The following is a 20,799-nucleotide window of genomic DNA, read 5'->3' as shown; positions in this document are numbered from 1 at the left end:
AGGCTCATTTATTTCATTCTCTTTTATATAATGGCCTTCTGAATAAGATCTTCTTTGATCAATCCATGGCATTAATTTTGTTTAAATCCTAGACCAAACAAATTATATGGGCAAGGAAAATGTTGGAGATTTTTTTTTTTGAGTCCAGACAGCCTCTGATATATGTCTACTCCATTTCCAAGAGCATCCTAGTGAAGCTGCCCCAGAACTTCTCTGCTGCTAGGGCAAAAAACATTATTTATTCCTAAAACTTCATCATCACCAAGTTCTGAGCTCTGGGTGCCAATAAGAAACAAAGAAAGTAGGAGTGAGAGCAGACTCTGGATCAGAGCAGCTCGACTTAGCCTAGGTCTGGAATTCTGCTGATCCAGATCATTAAATTCTATATTCAGAGACTGGATTGCAGACAGATAGATAGTTCTACCTTTTTTTTTTTTGAACTGTCTATTGGAGAGTAAAGTCAGAATTTTAACTTTTAATTTTAACTTTCAGTAGATAAAAACATTTAGAACCCAGAACCAGTAGAATTTCCATTTAAGTGTATTTTCTAAGCAAATATTAACTATCAAATTTTACATTTTGAATTTCATGAAGATATCAAAATTGTGCAATCATTTCCCTACTTATAGCATATTTGTAGTTTTTCTACATTAGATGCAATATTATATAACATGATGAATAGTTCTACATACATTTTTATCTGCTTTTCTAATATTCTCTTATGTAGTTATATAGACCAAAAAGGAATTGCATATTTGTTAAAGAGCAATTTTTTATTTCTAGTAATAATTAACTTTAAAAATATTTATTAGACATTTGAAGACCTTACTTTAATCAGAATATAAAGAACAGTATCATTAGCCATGTGTAATATGTCTAACATATATTGATGTCTTTATGAAATTATTCTATATTTTATTAAACAAAAGCCTTTCTAATTTATAATGTAGCTGAACTCATACTATTAATGTTATGAACATTAATGTTATGAAACAATTCCTTTTTTTTTTTTTTTTTTTTTTTTTTTCAAAAAACTCGTAAGAACTCACTCTCGCTATAGGTATGTGTAAGCCTGTGTGCTAGGCACTGGGACAGAATTTAAGGAAAAAAGGGAGGGGAAATGACATGATTGCAATCTCTGGAATCAGGCTCTGGGACCAAGAATTGCTGGGAGAAGCTTTACTGGAGCGTGTTCTTGGGAGATAGAAACATATGGAAGTGAGGAAAGCAGGATTGGTCAGAGGGCAGAGATGGTTGAGCTGCAGTGCAGTAACAGTTGCAGCCTCAGCGGATCCTCTGGAGCTCTCCGGAGCTTGGATGGCTCTTCAGAGCTGTCCCAAATTGAGACAAGGAGGTTGGATCTCTGTATCCTGCACCAGCCAATCCTCGGTCTTAGGCTGCCCCTAGAAAGTGATGTATTCTAGAGCGAGGCAGTTCCTGGCTGCCAAGGACATTTCCCAAAGAGGGAAACAGCTGCAGCCATTGGCATCCATTATTCCCAGAAGCAAGGGAGTCGGTGCATTGACCTTAGGGAGTACCTCTGTAGTCTCTGCCACACATGCCATAACCTTCACCTTCATGAGGAGCACTCTGTGATGTAAGCAGAGACCCAAACATGTGGTTATGAAAAGATGTAGTAAGTACCAAGTTAAAATTATTACCAAGTCTAGGATTAAATGTTAAAGAAATGTATTAATTCTGAAGAGAGTACTATAGAGAAGGTGGGAACCCTTAGGTAAGACTGCCCAGAGGAAATGACTATGGAATGTGGTCTTTAATAATGACTAGGAGTTTCCCAGGTGATGTAAGAGGAAGAGGAATAGCATGTAAAAAGCATCAGAAAACTAAAAAACACTCTGTTCAGGGCATATTAGATAATCTTAAGTTGAATTAAAAAATGGGGTATATAACCACACTTCGCAGAAAATATAGCTAGAAAGGCCTTTGGGTCAATTTGTGGGTAATTTTCAATACCCTGCCCAAAAACCTATCTAAGGGAGATGCCCTTAGTTCTGCCCTTTGATTGATTCTTCCTTTTTCATATGAAATGATCAGTGTTTGCAGCTAAGCAGTTTTCATCCTGGTATGAAACCTCTATATGCCTATAGAGGTTTGGGAAATGTGCTGGGGAAGAGGTCCGATGCAATGACCAGGAATAGAATCAGTCTGGCCATGGGCACTGGACCTTCAGTTTGGGGCTGAGCTCTAGAAGCTTTGGTAGTTTCTTGGAATAAAGAAGAATGGATTTCAGCAATAAGTATACCTATTGGGTTTCAAATAGTCAGATCAAACATGGTTGGAGGGCATTAGGTCAGGCTGACTCCAGAGGAGTAAAGGGATATTTTCTTACTTAAGAGCTCCCTGGGCAGCAGGAATAGGCCTCAAAAGTACCTCCTTATATTCAGATTAGGCTAAAGGACTATTTTTCTTAAGCTTTTTGAAATAATAGACTAAATATAATTTTTTCTCACAAAATAGCTGGAAACTTTCATTAAAATACTGCCATCAAACCAGAAAATAATTATGTGGCAAAAAGTATATGGTGCCATTTAAAAGCAGAAGGCACAAAATTTAAATCATTTCATTGTTTTTCATTAGTTACCATCATGTATTTATTATTTTTTCACAATTATTCTAGCATATTTCTGAGTTACACAGAGTAAACAACATTACTCATTAACTGATTTGAAGAATATTGTCATAGTAGATTATCTATAATTCCATTTGTTATGTAAATTAGAAGGTACATTACAAGGACATGAGCTATATGCTCCCTTGAGCATCTTTTTAATTCAATTCACTTCAACTTGTTAGTAAGTTAGGCACATAAGGGAAGTTCTGTTACATTCTGATGAATGATTTTTTTTCTTTTTTAAAAGATTTGTAAATAAATAAAATTATATCTATGTATATATATTTATTTATCCAAGAAATATATATATATATATATTTATCCAAGAAAGAATTTTTATGTTTTTTTAATTATGTTTGTGTATAATGCATTTTATATACAAGAACATTCCTCCACCCCAAACAGATACTTGGGAGAAAATTTTTAACATATTTAATCTCTTTCTGGATCATAAGTTTGAGTACCATATATATTACTTTAAGATATTATTTTTTACTCCAAGATAAAATTAATATACTACTGACTTAAAAGTCTGTCTAAAGATAATTATTGGATCTTTCAAAGGATTTTCTTCTTTGATGAGAGAATAGTACAAGTAGGCTCTCACTCAAGTTATTTTTCTTGGAATGAGGACATCTTACACCTCAAAAAGGATAATATACGACAAAAGATTAATACTAATTAAAGTAACGTTCATCATTGAACCCTTGAACAGTAGAAAGCAGGGTAATTGCCATACCTTGCTTTTTTGTTTTCCTGTTTGGTTTCTTGTTTTGTTTCTTTCAGATTGCTGCCATCTTCTGGTCAAATTGTATATCCCTTCATACACAAAATAAGAGATCTACAATGATGAGGCAATTTAGGTTATAATAATTCACCTTTTATCATTAGGAGTCACCTATTTAAAATTTATGCCTCCAATACTCCAAAACTGTAGAACTTTAAATGATTTTTCAGGAACTTTAAGAAGTTAAATTTACAGAGGATGTTTGAGGACTTGCAGTGCTGTCAGGAAATGTATATTGCACAGTAAATGCCTATGGAAGTACAGATAAGGCAGAGTATCTCTAGGCAGTATTTGGCTTTTTTATTTCTCTGTAAGAATCTATGGCTTAGTATAATTAAGCAACTTTGTCATATGCTTGCTGTTTTCCTCTCTACAAGCTTTCAATTTTCAGAGTGGTTCCCTTTGAAAGAAAATTTTTGTAGTACCTTATAAACACCCTTAATAAATGTCCTCCCTACAACTAAGAGGATTCTTGCCACAGACATGTCTTCTTGTCATAAAGTTGTTCATGTTTCTAACTTTTAGGATTATTTATTAAATGGTGCATAATTTAAAGGGCTAGATTTGATATACTTAAGTGTGATTACTTCGTACTTCTGTTAGTTTTTATGCCTTTTCATTGACTCCTTAAAAGAAAAGTGGAGGTCTTACCATGTGCTGATCTCTATGCTAGGGTCTGAAAAATGAAGGACAAGTAAGATGTCATCCCTGGACTTAAAAGCAGGCAATTTAGTGGATTCTTTTTAACCAAGTTCCTAAAAATCTTCATTGTACCACGCTGTCCTTAACTTATCCACCAAAAACATCTTAGTCGACCAAAACCAAAAACAGTAAATCACAGTGCAAGAGTTGAGAGCAACTAAAAGACTCATTAGCTGCTGGCTTTTGTCACTGATGGTTTCTAACAGATTTTCTTTCTTTTTTTTTTTCTCCCATGGTATTTACAATCTGCTGACACACATAATCCACACCAAATAGCCATGAAATCAGCCACAGAAATCAATATTTAACATTGGACAATCCTGATACAGTGAGACCCACTGACTTGAGTCACTAGACAAGAACTAGGATTAAATATTAGCTAAAAAGAATAGTCGTGTCTTGCTTCCATCATATGGAAGACTTTTGTAGGTAAAAGCAGGCAGTTACTTTGTCAGAGCCTTGCAATGATATCATGAGGCAGAATCCTCAATAAAGTTGAAAAGTGTACTGACAAGACTGAGTGTCCACTCTTCCTGTGCTAGTTATGAATCCATAAAACAGCTTTCCTCCCTTCTCCCACACACCTCCCTGCCTTATTTCTTAACAATTCTAACTCTACTATCACAAAGTCACACTTCCTAGTCTAACTATATTGTCTTTCCCATATTCAGAAATTGCCTGATGAGTAGGGCTGGTGGTGGGCAGGGAGAAGGGGAAGGAGGGGTGCTGGGCTTCAGAGCAGGGCGTGACCCTCTCAGCGCCAGATCCAGAGAAGGCTGCCCAGTGAAGGGGGCCTTAGAGGCCAGAGGAATGCATGTCCTTAGCTAATCCTCCCCATCTTCACTGGCAGCAGCCTCACCTTTCTCCCCCTTATTAAAATGATCACATACATTGTTGGTTGGTGTTTACCGGGTACTGTGAGAACACTATCCACAGGGAGGAGAAGACAGGAGCCACTGAGCAGTTCCCCACAGTCAAACTATCTCTTCACCCAGGAGACATGACTAAGGCCACATGGGAACATCTTTCTGCTCTTTGATGCTTTTTCTTGGACCAGTAGTTAGAGTACAATTTAAACTTTTTCAGGTTTCACGCTGGTGAAAATATCAGAAGAAAATTAGAAAATCTATAAGCCACTCTAACAAAAATCATAGATATTAATATTTCCTGATATAATAATACATTATATATTATAATGATAATATATAATAGTATATAACATATATATATACGTATATATGTATATATGTATATAACATATATATATGTAACACATATATATATATATATATATTCTCCAGGGTTTTTTAAGCCAAGTTTAGTAAATTACTCATAGTTACATGTACTTTATGCTCTACTTGAGTTAAAATGGTAGCCAAGCTTCAAAGTATATAGATGATTTTTTAAATTTTCATCACATGCCAAAAAAATAGCTGTTGAAATTTCCAGTTTAGATAGTAGATTTAAAGAATTTAAGATTGAGTCAGCTTGCCCTTTGGCCTCCTGGGTCAGAGATAAAGTTGAAGCATGGATTTGAAGTGCTCACTGTGGAAGATCTAAATCCACAGCAAAATGACCATTGATACAGTGTTTCCATACATTGAGACCTATTGAGAGAGGCAAAATTTTAAATATTAAAAATCACAGCTTAAGAGAAGATACAGTTATTTCACTTACAGCATTTCCACACAAACCTATGAAGCAGAAGATGTCACATTATAGGCACATAATTTGTCCTTCATCAATGCTTTTTCTATTTTTTTGAATTCTTGGAAAATTATTAGATTTGGATTAAATTTTGGTAAAGCACTCCAAACCTGGAAATCACGGTAAAAATTTTCATGAAACAGAGCAATACACACTTATAAAGTTATTTAATAATAATTTATATTATTATTAATTACATTCTAATAATTATAGGAATTATAAAATTACTTTATATATGAATGCACACTTATGCATTTTATCTTTTCTCTTTAGTATTTATAATAAGCTAGTTTTAAAATATTTTAATTTAAACTAAATTATTTAACTAGGCCCTTTGAAAGGTTATTCACAAAGATTCAGTGATTTATGGAAGGAAATTTCTATGCAGAGCGCTCAATGCATAGTAAGCCCTCTACCAATGAAAACCATTATTATAATTCACTTCTCTTGTGTTGAAGTATAGCCGATTTACAATGCTGTGTTACTCTCTAGTGTACAGCATGGCAATTCTGTGCTTCAGTTTTATACAATAGATGTACTCTTTAAAAGGAGTACATAAAATTGTTTTTGTGAATTAACATTTTAAATAGTGTGTTTGCATTTTTCTAAATTCTGTGGCAGATTGTTCTTTGAGCTGAATCACATTCTGGTATTCTCTGTGTTAGGGTGAATTAAGGAGACACACAGGTGTCATTTAGAAAAGGACCAATGCAGTTGGGCTAACTAAGCAGATCAACAGCCCATAAAGGATGCCCTTGTCCTGCATGGCCTTGCATAAGATGAGGAGCAGCTTGGAGAGTCAAGTTCCCAGAAAGATGGGACTATTCCAGTACAGGGAAAAGTGAAAGAGGAAGGAGCGCTTTTATCATCAGGAGAAACCCCACAGCACACTTTTGTATTCAGAATGACACCAGTGAATGTGGTCACATCTGGGAAGCTGAGGACAATGAAAAAGATTAATAATTCAGTCAGCCCTCTCTGCATCTATCTTAATCATTGTGATTTGGGTTTCAGTTATAGCCATCTTCACCGCTTTCCCCAGCTATGCTTCTTTTTTGCTGTTCTCTGAGCCAAAACGTGGTGGATGCTGGGTCATGATATTGATGGCATTTCAACCATCTCACCTCATTGGGATAACCTAAAGTACATATATTATAAATTAGAGATACATCTGTTCTGCGAAATTTTGTTTATCTGGCTTCTTAATGGCTTAACACATAGGCCTCTTTCTTTATAAGCAAAAATCTCATGTTAAACAGTGTATTAGGAGGAGTACTATGTCTTTTAAAATGAAACATTTTGTGTTCCTCTGTTAACTTCCCCTTTCCATCAATGGCATGTTCCTTTCTACTCAAGAAGATAAGGAAGTATTTGAGCCTTTGGTCAAAACATGTTAGAAAGTTCACGAACTGTGTTTGTCTTACAACTGTAATAATTCAAATGCCGGCAACTAAACATCCATTTTATCAATGATGAATACAAACACTTACAAAAGAGGGATTTCTGCCCTGTGTTGGAGCCTCTGAAGAAATGATGTTCTTGCCACATCACCACAGAGGAATTCCTTTGGGCATTTTCTTGGAATCCCAGTGAACTGACAATCAATCTTAGAACAATACTACTGTTTCCCTACAAAGCGGCTGTAAACAGGCTACCCACAGAAACAATGGTTCATATTGACTGCAGGTCTGTCTACAAACGTTCAATCTTTATTACCAATTATTAAGGAAAGCATGATTTTGAGCCTTTGACTTGGAATTTTCTGGGGCTTTTAAAATAATCCCTAATAAAGGTCAATTCCCTTTAGCTCCATTTTTTCAGACACTTAGTGTCCTATTTCCCATGACCAAAACCACGCATACACACATTTTAAAAAGAAGTAGTAAGTAATGTAAATGGTAAGGAGGTAAAACTGTTCCCCAATAAGCACAGTCTCAGATCACAGGTCAAATGAATCCTCTCCTGCTCCATCACTCCCTGGTTAATGTTTTTGAGAGGATTTGGCTCTTGAGAATGAATCAGCTCCCAGAGACAGAATGCTGAATGTATTACAGGATCTTCAAGGACAGTGAAAGATCACCGCCAGCAGCTCTCTGTGTCACACATCGCAGCAGGTCAAGGTCTGGACAGACTGAATAAGGGACATTCCACATCCTGAGTCATCAACATTGCAGATTGCCCTTCTTTGTGTAGAAAGCCTGATCAGATCTCACCTTGCTGGTGATAGGACTGCAGATGGTTGCAGATGTGAAGGGGGAGGGAGGCACAGTAGGCAGAACGAGTGATTAGGGCTAAAGGTGAAACCCAATATTTAAAAAGAGTGAGGGCTTTTACGGACAGTGAGAGAACAAAGCAGAAGCGCAGAATCAAAAGGAAAACACACTGAGTTGTGTCCCACCCCATCCTAGTTTCCATCATTATAGACGTATAGTAACAGAGCCTCCAGGGGAACAGAGAGGAAAGGGAAAGAGGCAAAGGTCATGGGTGGAAGGGTGAGCAGCAGAAACAGAGTTGGAGAGAAAGCATTCCCGGTGCCTACAGGAAAGGAAGGAAGGAAGTGATGCAAGGCAGCAAAGAATGCAAGAGAGCCCCAGCAATTCCACAGAGACCGGGCTGTGCAGAAGGGGCCGCAGGGACGGAGAGGGACTGATGGGAAAGCTCTTGGAACCAACTGCAGCCAGATGACCTCCCACCAGAGAGGAATCGGACACACTGGTCTGGAGGGAACAGATCATACAGCTGATCTTCCTTCCCCAAGTCCAAGGACGGGTGTACAGCTTTGATTGCATCTTGAGAGAGCACTTAAATGAACAGAGAGAAAAACCTAGTCATGGACCGAAATTCAAACCCTCTGGAGTTGTTCTGTAGAAATGTGGACTTCTACAGTTTTTCATTCCTTCTCTTCCTTTCTGAGCTCTGAGCTTGGCAGGAAGAACAATGACATATAAGTCACAGCACCTAGAGTCTATCCCCAACTCTTAAGTTTATTATGTGGGGGACTTTATCTGTCTGATCTTCAGTTTATTCATCTTCAAATTGAGTGTGTTGGAACACCATTCATGGTTCACACACCTCCCAGCAGCCCACAGAGAACCTTGCATAGGCTACAGGCTTCACGAGGCCAAGGCCACTTCTATCTCGACCACCCTCACATGACCACACTTGGAGCAGTGCCAGCGTCAGAGCAGATGCTTAGTGGTTGTGCATTATATGAATTGAAGTAGACCACACTCTGAAGCAGCTAAAAGTAGAGCTGTCCTGGCCGCAGCAGCATGGTACCTACTGCTCCAACTGCCCTCTGCACCCAGGGGTCCTTGTGGGAGCCCCGGGACTGCAGGAAGCCCCCTGTGAACACCACTGGACTAGATGTAGAGGCTTCTCCTCTACACATCGTAACTCTCTGGTCTCTACGCAGTATATGCTGAGTTGAAGTATAGAAATTATCTGGCTTGGTCCAAATTCACCTGACCAAAAGATCACTTTTCCCACTTCACCCTCAACTTCAAAGCCTCAGTCTTTAAACCTTCTTGCTGGTACAGTTCCCCCTCCCTCCACAGAAGATGAAAGCATTTTTCCAGACAGGCCTGCTGTGAGTGACTTCGTGGAAATGAATATCTTGTGTCCCTAATGTGCCTCTCACACGGGGAACTCCTTGTATTTATTTATTTTTAAGAATAGGGCTGGGAGGTTGACGTTTCCATTAGCAGTTGAGTGATATTTTTTTTTAATGAAAACCGTCTTCCTTGTCAGTGAGACATGCCCCACATTCCCGTCTTCCCACTTCAGGCAGTTACGCGCTACTAAATATGCAGTGGAAATGACACATGTCTGGAAACCCAGAAGCAACACCGTCTCAAAGCTGCTTGCTCAGTGGTACACAATGAAAGTGTTGTAAAAGGTTAATTGAGGAAGGCAGACTCCCTGATTCTCAAAAGCAAAATCTGTGGCACCTTATGTACTTGAATCCCATGAACTCCAAGGCACCCTTTGTGGGGGGAGCTGATCACATCTAGAGCAGGAGGAAGGCACAGAATCATATGACCTTCCAGAGGATCCTGGAAATATCACCATGTCCTGAGATAAACTGAGACCAGTAACTCTGCCTCCAAAGGAGGATAACACACTGCTCAAGGGGATGGGTCAGCTCCTCTTACATAACCTTAGATATCAGCAAGCCACGTGAGCACTTAGCTGAGTGGATTCTATAGCCCAGTGTGCTTCTAATTCCAAAGGACAGAGGTAATCAGTTGAACTCAAAGTAATTTTTTCTCAACATATGTCAATCAATGAATGTATTCCTACAGAGTACACTCTTGACCTACGTGAAAGCTAGTAATAGGATAGAGGTTGTGAAATGGAAATTGAAAATGTAATTGGATGGCTAAAGATTATACTAATGGAATGCAGATTGGATTAAATGTAAATTAAGCATCAGGACAGGAGGACCTTTGTCCCAGTTGAAGAAAGTATTGGAAGTCTTTGAGCACAGATTTATCATCCAATCTCAAACATACCACATTTAATCCTTGGCCAAATATGAGGTTAATTAAATATGAGGGGAAAACTTGTCAACTAACTTTTAACAAACTAAAAAGAGATTCTTAGACAACAATTAGTTCTTATTGTTTTGATGGTTTACAGGTAAATGAATTTGAAATGTGAGACAATTTTTCTTTTTTATTTAATTAGAGGAAAGGTGTTTACTTTTGATGGATCTTTGAAAGGTTTGGAAAGAAGTCTTCAGAATGTGATAAATTTAAAAATCACTTAACCCTGTTCCAAAAAAGGAATCTCCATAAGCTTGAGAGATTTTTGTGCCAGTACTTTGGGCCACCAAACACAAGGGGAGCTAGGAGTGGCATTACCTAGAGATCTGGAAACTTAAAAATAATGTTTGACTTGTGTGGAGGGAAGCAAATGGGGGAAGCAAATCTGGAGAGAAAGCTAATAAGCTGGTGTTCCATGCAAAGTTCAGTGTCATCTGAGAATCTAACAAGATCAGGCGTGTTCAGGGTGGTATGGCCATAGACTCATCTGAGAATCTGGATCAGAACTCACTTTATTAGTGTTCTCTGGCTTCCCCAGAGTTCTTGTCTTTTCTCTCAAGCCGGAGTCCAGCCCTATATAATCCAAGATCTGGAAGGAGAGATCTTGGGGAGAAAAGGAGAATATAAAAGCAAATATGTGAGCAAAATACACACCTGCACAGACACACACACAGACACACACATGCACGCCTCTCCCTGCTAACATTCAAGTCATAATTAACAAAGAAAACACCGTAAGAGTTTCTTTCTAATTTCAGAGAACTTCTTACAGTGCAGAAAGAGTTAAGAGAGTATGTACCTTTGTACCTGGTTTCCTTCAGCCAAGTCAAGCAAATGCCACACAAGCATACAGCTTTGTTCTTGACTGTTCAAGTTATCATTTTGCTGCCAAATCTAAAGAGATCAAAATGAAATCCTATTTTGCAATCACCAAACACTAGAAATATTTGAGCTTGGTTGGCAAGGTTAGATTTTGTTGGTCCTACAATGCTATTGGAAAATAAAGCTGTAGGATTCTTTTGCATGGTAATGGGTTTGGTTGGTTGACTGATTTTTGTTTTTGCTTTTGGTCTTATGGGGAGATGTGAAAATAATTTAACTAGTGAGCTTAGGTTCTACATTGTAGTAAAGCAATTTACAATAATTTATTCTTTGCCTCTCCCATGCTTTTTTTGGAATAGAAAGAGCAATGACTTGGAATAAGAGCTAGTTCAATTTCTGGTTTTGTCACCAGCTTCATGACCTTGAACTAATTTCTTATCTGAGCTTCAATGCTGTTACTCCATAAAATAGGGATAGTTGTACATAGTTCTCATGGTTACTATGAAGTTTAAAGAAAATAGTAAATGTAAATGGTTAGCATTCATTTATTCAATGATACCTATTAAGTTCCCATAGTGTGCACACTGTGGGGCTACAGTGCAGAACCAGACAGAAAGCAAAACTCTTAGGGAGTGCATATTCAAGTGGGAGATAGATAACAAACTACAAGGAAATCCAAAATCAAACACTTACAGGTGTTCTGCGGGTTCTCATTTGTAGATCTTAACAGAATTGAGATTTTGCAATGATTTATGAGATTGGACGATTCATGTTTATATCCCCACTAAAGTGTAGGCTGCTGGTGGTAGAGACCAACTATTATATGCCATTGCCATGCACAGAGTAAGCAAATATGCATAATTCTGGGGGGAAAAAATGAATGACTGCATTGTGATAAGGAAATAATTTTAAAAAATAGAGAAAAAAGGAGAGAAATCTTTTGATAGGATAGTCTAGAATGGCCTCTCTAGGATGCTGTAATACTTAAATCATGAGAAGAAGCCATCCATGTGGATGGACAGAGCTGGAAGAGGAGAATTCTAGACAGGAAATAGCCAGGGCAAAGGCCTGGAGACAGGAAAGTGTATGGGATGCTTAGGGAACAGGAAGCAGCCGGTGTGACCAATGCAGGATGAGCAGTAAGGTCACACGGGGCCCACAGACTATAAGTTTTATTCTAAACACAATGTAAGTTCACTTTTCCTCTTCCACACCTCCCCTTGTTTATAGTTTTGTTCTAGTAACAAGATTAACATACATTTAAAAATTAGGCAACAATACTAGAGGGCAGATAATTAATCATGGATTATGAGAAATAGATGTCCCTGGTCAGAAATGGAAGAGTTGTGAGCTAATGCATCCAGGAAAGGTAAGCTTACATCAGAGTTTACGTCTAATTTCAGGCTTATCCTTGAGATGATTACTTTATCAGGTACTTGGCTCCCACTTTCAAGAATGCCCAGGAATCTGCACTCAGACAAGTGTTCTACTTTTACACTTTCTTGCCTCCACTCTGGAGGATGTCAAGGAAATTTTTCCAAGCCAGACTTTACAATGCTCCCAAAACATGGATGGACTCTTTCTCCAGTTTTACTGGTTAACTTCCAGCAAGTCTTTTAAGCTCTGTTGCTCAGCTTCTGTGTCCTTTAGTGTCACTGAGTTCACCTTCCCTGCAGATTTTGTCTCCAGCTTCTAGACTGACTCCATAGACTACATGAAGTTAGTATTGTTTAGTGCTAATCCGTCTTTGCCCTGTAAGCAAATCCAGCTTAAGCCACTGCTCAACACTTTCCTTTGGGCCAGGAAACTGGCAAGTTCTCTTGATTTCTCAAAAGCTTAGTAGTTGGCATCTATTGTGTCCAGTGACTCTGGCTCTGAGTTTGGATTTATTTCTTTGGTTTTAGGACATTCTCTGTTCACCCTTCTTCTTCCTGTCTTAACTGTTGGAGGTCTGTCTTAGCTTGGCCAAGCATTCGAGTCATAACCTGGCCCAGTGCCCAGCATCCAATGCTATGACTTCCTTGTGGAAGATTACTGATAAATGTGACTGATGAGGACGACTCGGGCAGCAATCCCTGTTATCAGCTGCTTGAGTTCTGCCTTGAGCAAGAAGCTTGAGTTTATCCCTTCCTCAAGGATATTTGATTTTGTTAAGGAATGTTTGCCAAAAAGTTCCTACATAATTTGTGTGAAATTTTCTTCAAAATATGCAAAATAATTACATGTAATGGAGACTTTTTTAAAGATAGGCTACTTCTTTATATTTACACCTGGGCAGTGAGATTACAGATTTTTTAAATTATTATCTTTTTCATGGTTTTCTGCATTAATTTTTAAGACATGGATTACTTGTATAATCAGAAAAATCACACTATTTATAAAAAAAAAAAAAGCAATTATGCAACCAGAGCACACAGGATAAGTGTTATCCTCCTAATTCTCTAGGGTCCTCAACCTGGGGCACATTAGAGTTAACTGGGGAAAAAAATAAAGATAAATAAAGGGGGCAGGAGGAGAGTTTGGAAGGTAATGGATTTGTGTGTGCTCTTGACTGTGGTGATGGTTTCAGGGGTGTATACTTATCTCCAGACTCACCAGTTGTATACATTAAATATGTACAGCTTTTTGTATGTCAATCACACTTCAGTAAAGTGAGATTTAAAAAAAAATAATTAACTGAAGAACTTTTAACACTCTCAATTCCCAGTCTGAACCATGTATCAGTTAAATCAGAAACAGAAACCCAGGTACCAGTATTTTTAAGTTTCCAGATAATTTCAATGTGCAGCCAAAGTCTACAACCACTACTAGACTAATTAGATAGCTTAGGTCCATTGGTTTGCAACCCTGGCTGCAATTAGAATCTCCTGGGGAGCTTTTATTAGACCAATGTATGTATGGTCCCTAAGCCCAGGTTCTGATTTTAATTGGTTTGTAGGGGTGCCCTGGCGACTAGTTATGTTTTAAATTTTCCTAGGTGATTCTGATATACAGACAGGGTTTCACCACCACCACCCCCATCTCACATAAACTAACGCACTGAATACTTACTCCGGGCAAGGCCCTGTGCTGAGTGTTTTTATGTGCATTTAATTCTCAAAATAATTCAGCGAGGTGGCCTTTATCATTCTCATTTTGCAGAAGAGGAAACTAGGACTCAGAGACATGAAATAAATTGCTCAAGGCAGCTTCTCTGAACCTAGGGTGTCTGTCTCCTGTGGGGATAGGCAGAGAAAGCATTCTCCCCGGTTCTGGGAGAATGCTTTCTAAGTACCCTAAAGAAGAATCCCGCATACTCACTTTTAAAATACTGATGCAATAGCTCTTCACAAGCCTTTCAATTAGTGGTTGTCCCATTCCGGTCAAACTCCATCAAATGTAAACACATCTGCAGTCTGCTGGTATTTCTGTCTGTTCATTCCATGACGACATAAATGGCATTAGTTTAATTTCATGTATGTTTTGATATATGTTGTAATGTTTTAGAATTTAAACTTCCCACTTGTTATGATAGTGTTTCATTGCTTACCTTTATGTCACTGTTCATCTTTCTCCTGAAATTGTGGTATGGTTGATTTTTTTTTTATTTTATATCATTTTTGGTAATGAACAGTTAAGAATATTTTAAGAACTCCTTAAATAATTTTGCAAAACTCCTTAGTTAAGTGCAGGCACTCTTAGATGTCACAAAACCAGTTTTTGGATTGCTGTTCCGCACAAATTTCAACATTACTGGGTTTGCTGAGATCTCCTCTCTGATGTTTTATTTAGAATGAATTGTGTTTTGCCAAACTGGCTGAAAGTAAACTTCACCTCTTCCAATGGTAGCAATTCCCACTGACCTCAAGCGGAGCTGCAGGTACACATGGCCAGCAGAACTGAGCCCTTTTCGTTTATAATCTGGATCCCAGGTCTTTGAAGTAAAACTCATTTGCCCAGATTTGTATAGCATTACCTGAAGGTAACATTACCCAATAAAGCCAAATTGATGGGTTAAGGATACAAAATAAGCCATTTCAGTTGCCAGGAATTCCGGATCAGCTTAAGGGGCAGGTTTTGTGAGACAGCAGAGAGGACAGAACAAATACTGTTTTAAAAGGCGATCGGTAACTGTTTTGCTTTTGCATAATAAAATGGGGATCACCTTTCAAATAATTTTGCAAACGAATATCTTCCACAAGCTTGCAATGTAACATAGTTTTATCCTGAGTAACTTTGTTGGTGAGTTTTTACAAAAAACGGAAAAGAAAGAAAATGTAAAAGAAATGTCTTTCTGGGGTGCTTGGGTTCAGATCAAAGGGAATCTTTCCTACTCACCACCCCTTTTTTATTTCTCTTCTCTGTTAGCATTTTTATCTGGCTCCTTCCTGAGCAGGAATTTTATGTTGTACTTTCAAGGATATTGTAACCCTGTGTTTTGTGATTATTTGGGAAAGAGGAACTATAATGGATAAAATGGAAAAATATTTCAATGTTTATTTCTTTAAAAAAAAAAAAAGTCTTACTACATTTCTTTCACCTACCATGGGCCAGAAGAAAACAGAAGAGGTAAATTAATAATAGCCTATGCTGCTAAGCAAATACCTAAGAATACCTATCAGGGAAATCAAGCTCTTTTTTGGAGTGAATGCAAGTCAAAGGCTATCCCCCTTTCTTCTACCAAAACAACACACCTCCTTTGCAGTCTCACAAAACTGATTCATTGAGATCAAAGTATGATTAGAGCTTTAATGAAGTTCCTCAGGCTATTTTATTACTTATAAATAAAATTATCTATGTATGTGTATTTCTCTATATGGTGGATTGTACATGTGTATTTTGCATATTGAAAAAGAGACTTGTTCTGATAACATCTATTTCAGTTAATTTGTCAAGTTAGAATCTTCTGACTTAGAGCCATTAGTTCTAGAGAAACTTAAGGTGGTTAGGAGAATGTTTGTTATAGAGCAAAATGTGACAGCAAGATCAGCTTTAAAGATTTATCTGGGGATTTTCAGAAAATTCTTATCTCTTTTAAGAGAATACTTAATATATGAGAATATATATACAGGTATTTTTATAAAACGTGTACCCTAAGTGGAATTTATATTTTTTTATCATCAGGTAGTCCTCCCCTAATTTCTTCCAAACATTTTTACACGTTTAGGGAATGGCAAAATTTCTAATCTTATTAATTCTGAATATTCATACAGCATTAAAAAAAATAGGTGTTTTTTTGTCCATCTCAATTTTCATAAGAATTCAACACATCTGTTGCAAAATATCTCAACTATTATAATTCTCAGGAAAGAAAATTCTGGAGATGAAAAGAATTGGCATTTGAATCATGAAAGGAGAATCAACCTGTCTTCTTGTGACTGTATTCAGAATTTCACAATCCTTGCTAAACCTTAAGGGAAGGGCCAAAAGCAATAAAACAGCAGAAACCCAGTAAGAATGTGCCAGAGTTCAGAGAACAATTGCCCCAGGCTTAACTTCATGACCTTTAATCTGTTTGGGGCATCAGTGATTTTTCTATAAGGCATCTCACAACGTGACTGTACTCAGTTTCTGCACAGTCCTTCCGCAAGCCAGAGTCATACCAGTAAAAATCAAATTTGACTTTTGGTGCTGAATTCTTGGGGTAAATTTGCCACATGGGAAATGTAATCGTTTTTGTTTGTTTGTTTTGTCGTGGTATATTTGAACTATGTAGGTGTCAGACAGTAAATTAGGATGTCATGTCTTACTCAGGTAAGTCCTTTTCTGAGGCTTCTCTGACATGTTTTATAAGTTCTTTGCTTCCAAAGACGTTCTAGAACGCTAAAATTAGCACCTTAAGAATGAGGTGTGGTCCAGGAATAGGAAGAAGTCAGGAGACCCAGATTTCTGTTTTTGATGTACCATTTATAAGCCACATGACCTTCAGAAATGAAGTTTGGAAATAATTTTATTAAAGTCCTATCCTATAGGTTAGGACTGGTGAATATAAATAGAACCCAGCTGCTGATTTCACTCAGCTCTTAATTTAATAAAGAATGTAAATTAACACACGTTACTTTTGCATAATTTGAGAAGTGCTATACAAGCATTTGGAAAAATTCCAGAGAGACAGATCAATTCTGTTTGGACAGTGCAGTCTTGGAGAAATTTCAATCAGGACTTTGAAAAGTGATTGCTGCGTAATCTGGTGTGGTGAGAATCTGCAGTGCAGGAGAAGGAAGGACAATTTAGATAAAATGTAAATTGAAGCTATTTGTGAAACACTTTGACTAACTTGCTAAGGAATTTGGGCAACTCGGGCTCTTTGACACTAAATTTCCTCATCTTTGAATAAAGGAATTGGACTGGGCAGTTTCTGAGTTCATAAACAGGTCTAAAAGTCTAAAATAAGATTACATTGAAAAGTTCAAGAGGAAATGCCTTGTATGATATCTGGCCAGATGATATCAATCCCCATAAAGATAATGCCAAGTCAGTAACTGTTACTCCAAACTCCGGAAAAATAACCTCTCTTGTATCATCGTAAGAGTGCTTAATTGGGAAAAAAAAAAAAAAAAAAGATTTCTTTCTTTAATACCTCAGTACTACTTTGTGTTATACATGCCAAAAGAATTCTTTCCAGAGCTTCAAGTTGAATTACTTAAAATTTTATCCTAGAATAATAAAGCTACTTACCTGAATTGCATTCCCCCAAATTCGTATCTCAAAGCCCTAACCCTCAATGTGACTGTAAGTATTCAGAATATTGAAGTAATTAAGGTTAAATGAAGTCATAAGGGTGGGGGCCCAGATTCAATAGGGTTAGTGTCCCTATAGAAGGAGACACAAGAGAGCTTGCTCTCTCTCTCCCCCCTCATGCACTCAGAAGAAAGCCCATGTGGGCATGCAGCTAGAAGGTGGCCATCTGCAAGGAAGGAAGAGGGTCCTCACTAGGGAGCAAATCTGCTGCACCTTGATCTTAGACTGCTGGCCTCCAGAACAGTGAGAAGTAAATTTCTGTTGTTTAAGCCACCTAGTCTATGGTATTTTGTTACGGCAGCCCATGCTGACTAATACAGTTCACCAAGAAATGATTATGTGCTGTGGAATAGCTTTTTTTAAAGTTTCAGTTCAGATATCAAAGTCCATTTTTAAAATGACTGCAGTATTTAGAACATTTGAATATTTATTTCTTTATGGTGATGGTCAAGCTCTAGAAAATAATATATTTTAACTGTGCAACAATATGATGACTATAAATACAACCCTCCAAGTTGTCTTACTTCATTTGAAATGAGAATGATCATTGATTTTAAACTTCTCATTTTCTTCATATCAGAACTTTTTCAGTGAACTAGTATTAGTGGCATTCAAACAATGCAATGGGCTAATGACCTTAGTGTGTAAATGAATTTTGAACTAAACACATTCAGTTTCCGGGGGTTTGGGGTTTTTGTTTTTGTTTTTGTTTTTGTTTTTGTGTTTGTTTTACTTCTAAGGGAGTTCTATTTAGGTGCATACCTATACTAAAAGCTCTGGTAATTATCTTGGCACTCACTCAGCATGAATCTTTTCACAACTACTTGATACCGTGCTGGGCCCTGTGAGTAGACAAAGGGGACAATGACAGACCCAGTCCCTGCTCCCACTTGACTCACAGTCCAGCCCATAAGACAATGAAACTGGCAGTGACAATGAAGTATGCTAAGGGCTATGATAGAAGCACAGCTTGCTGTGGGGGCATGTAGCAAGAGCATCTAACTACTTAGAAGGGCCAGGAAAAGCTTCCTAGTAAAAGCTTTATTTAAGCAAAGCTGGAAGGAGTTTGGCTGATTGTGTAAATCGAGAACTGTGCCTCTGACTACATAGTATAGAACATTAGTGCTGGAAGGGCTTTAGGAAAATAAGCTTTTGTTGTTTTAAGTAAACAAGCAGTAAAAGGTTGTGAAACCTTTTACAGATACTATATATGAATTCAAACACACATTTTTCCGTCTGACTCAGAAGAAACACCACAGATGTAACGGAGGAAAAAGCTTCTTTAGATGGTCTGAAACCCCTGACTAGATGCCCATCTCCGCTTCCTCTCCATGGGAGTTCCTCTTCCAATACTTGGCAGGGCAAGCCACCCCTTGGCTTAACTCCTGTTACCTGTCTGGGTTGCAGCCTCAAAAAGCAAAGCCACCCTGGTCACCATTCAGGGCAATGTGACCTATGTTAACAAGGACAACTTAGAAGGCAGAGTAATATCATCAGGGACATTAAAAATATACAGTATCTTTTTAAAAAGAGGGTTTAATTTTCTAATAAAAAGGATTTATAGTAGGGCTTTTGTTGTTGTTTTGCTAAGATAGATTTTTCTTTAAGTGGATGTCTGTGCATTTCAGCTTTTATCTTCTCTACAGAACAAACGAGGGGGTTACTTGGGGGAGTTACAATACTGGTATTACTGATAAATGTGAGGTTAGTGTTGTAAATGTTCTGGCCACAGGTTTAATTTATTTTTTCTTTAATCATAGTTCTCACAATCAGCTAGTGATTCTTCTTCCCCAAAGACAATGTACCATATACATATTAATGATAAAATACTGATTGGGCTAGATTATTTTTTAAATTTATTTAAAATAAATTCACATAGAACACTTCCTGGACAAAATGATTCCTGTATACTTCCTTTTCTATCTGATGACTTTCTTGGTATGTGTATGTGAATATGAGCCTGGGTCCACAACACGTGTGTTCTGCAAACACACAAAGGTGCACATATTCACATATACAGTCAGACACAGACTACACACACATTTCAGCAGCCAGCACAGACTACCGTGACCTGCCTCTTAATTGAAAAGAGTTTTTATACAATTGTCTTAACCCAACTACCTACCCCAGGAAGCTAACAATTAAAAATAAATTATTGTTTAACAAGTCACAGACTTCATTTTAAATGAAGAATCATGAATGTTTTCTCCTGCAGCATCTTGTTGATAGTCTCTTAAAAGACTATAGATATTTCAAATGTATGCCTTTACTAAAATAAATATTTTCATATTCTGTCTTATTGATATAATAAAAGTTTAAACCCTAGCTGCAAAGTATGTACCCAAGAAGAGCTACTGTTTGTCTCTACATATCTCTAAGTGAATCATGTTTTGAATCAGAGAATAAAAAGGGACATTTCAACTATCTTGATTTAATAAAAAATTACTCAGCTTTAACTATAGTTCTGGACAATTTGTTTACATATAAAACTTATCTCTACTACTATATATTTATCACTTAACTTTGAAAAATGAAAGAACTGATATGCTTATCCACACATGAGTGAGGATTCTACTTTTTAAAGGAGGCTAAAATAAGTTATCTAATATTACAAAGCAATAGTTAATGTTTAGCCAATGGTAAATATTTATTTGATCACATTCTGATCTTGTTGGTGTCTCACATCACACCAGCATCTCTTAATAGAAACATTAAAAATCAAAAGCCATCATAACTGTCCATAAAATTCTTGAGACCTTGCAGATCCTTTAATCTCAAGCACAGAAGTTCACAGATGAGGAAACCGAAGCCAGGGAGAGGGGTGATCTTCAGCCTGAGTGCTTCCATGTGTAACTTGAGAGGGAGATAGGGTAGCGAGATTT

General features: G+C 37.4%; 1 protein-coding gene across 5 annotated transcripts in view; it reads left to right on the top strand.

Moving 5' to 3' along the window:
- Positions 1-20,799, top strand: part of DLC1 (DLC1 Rho GTPase activating protein) — a 344,822-nt gene that overhangs the window by 109,736 nt on the left and 214,287 nt on the right. The gene's annotated exons all lie outside the window — the stretch shown is intronic.

This window comes from Camelus ferus, chromosome 26, assembly GCF_009834535.1.
Source record: "Camelus ferus isolate YT-003-E chromosome 26, BCGSAC_Cfer_1.0, whole genome shotgun sequence".
Lineage (NCBI taxonomy): Eukaryota > Metazoa > Chordata > Mammalia > Artiodactyla > Camelidae > Camelus > Camelus ferus.
This window is presented reverse-complemented; position numbering and strand designations above follow the sequence as displayed.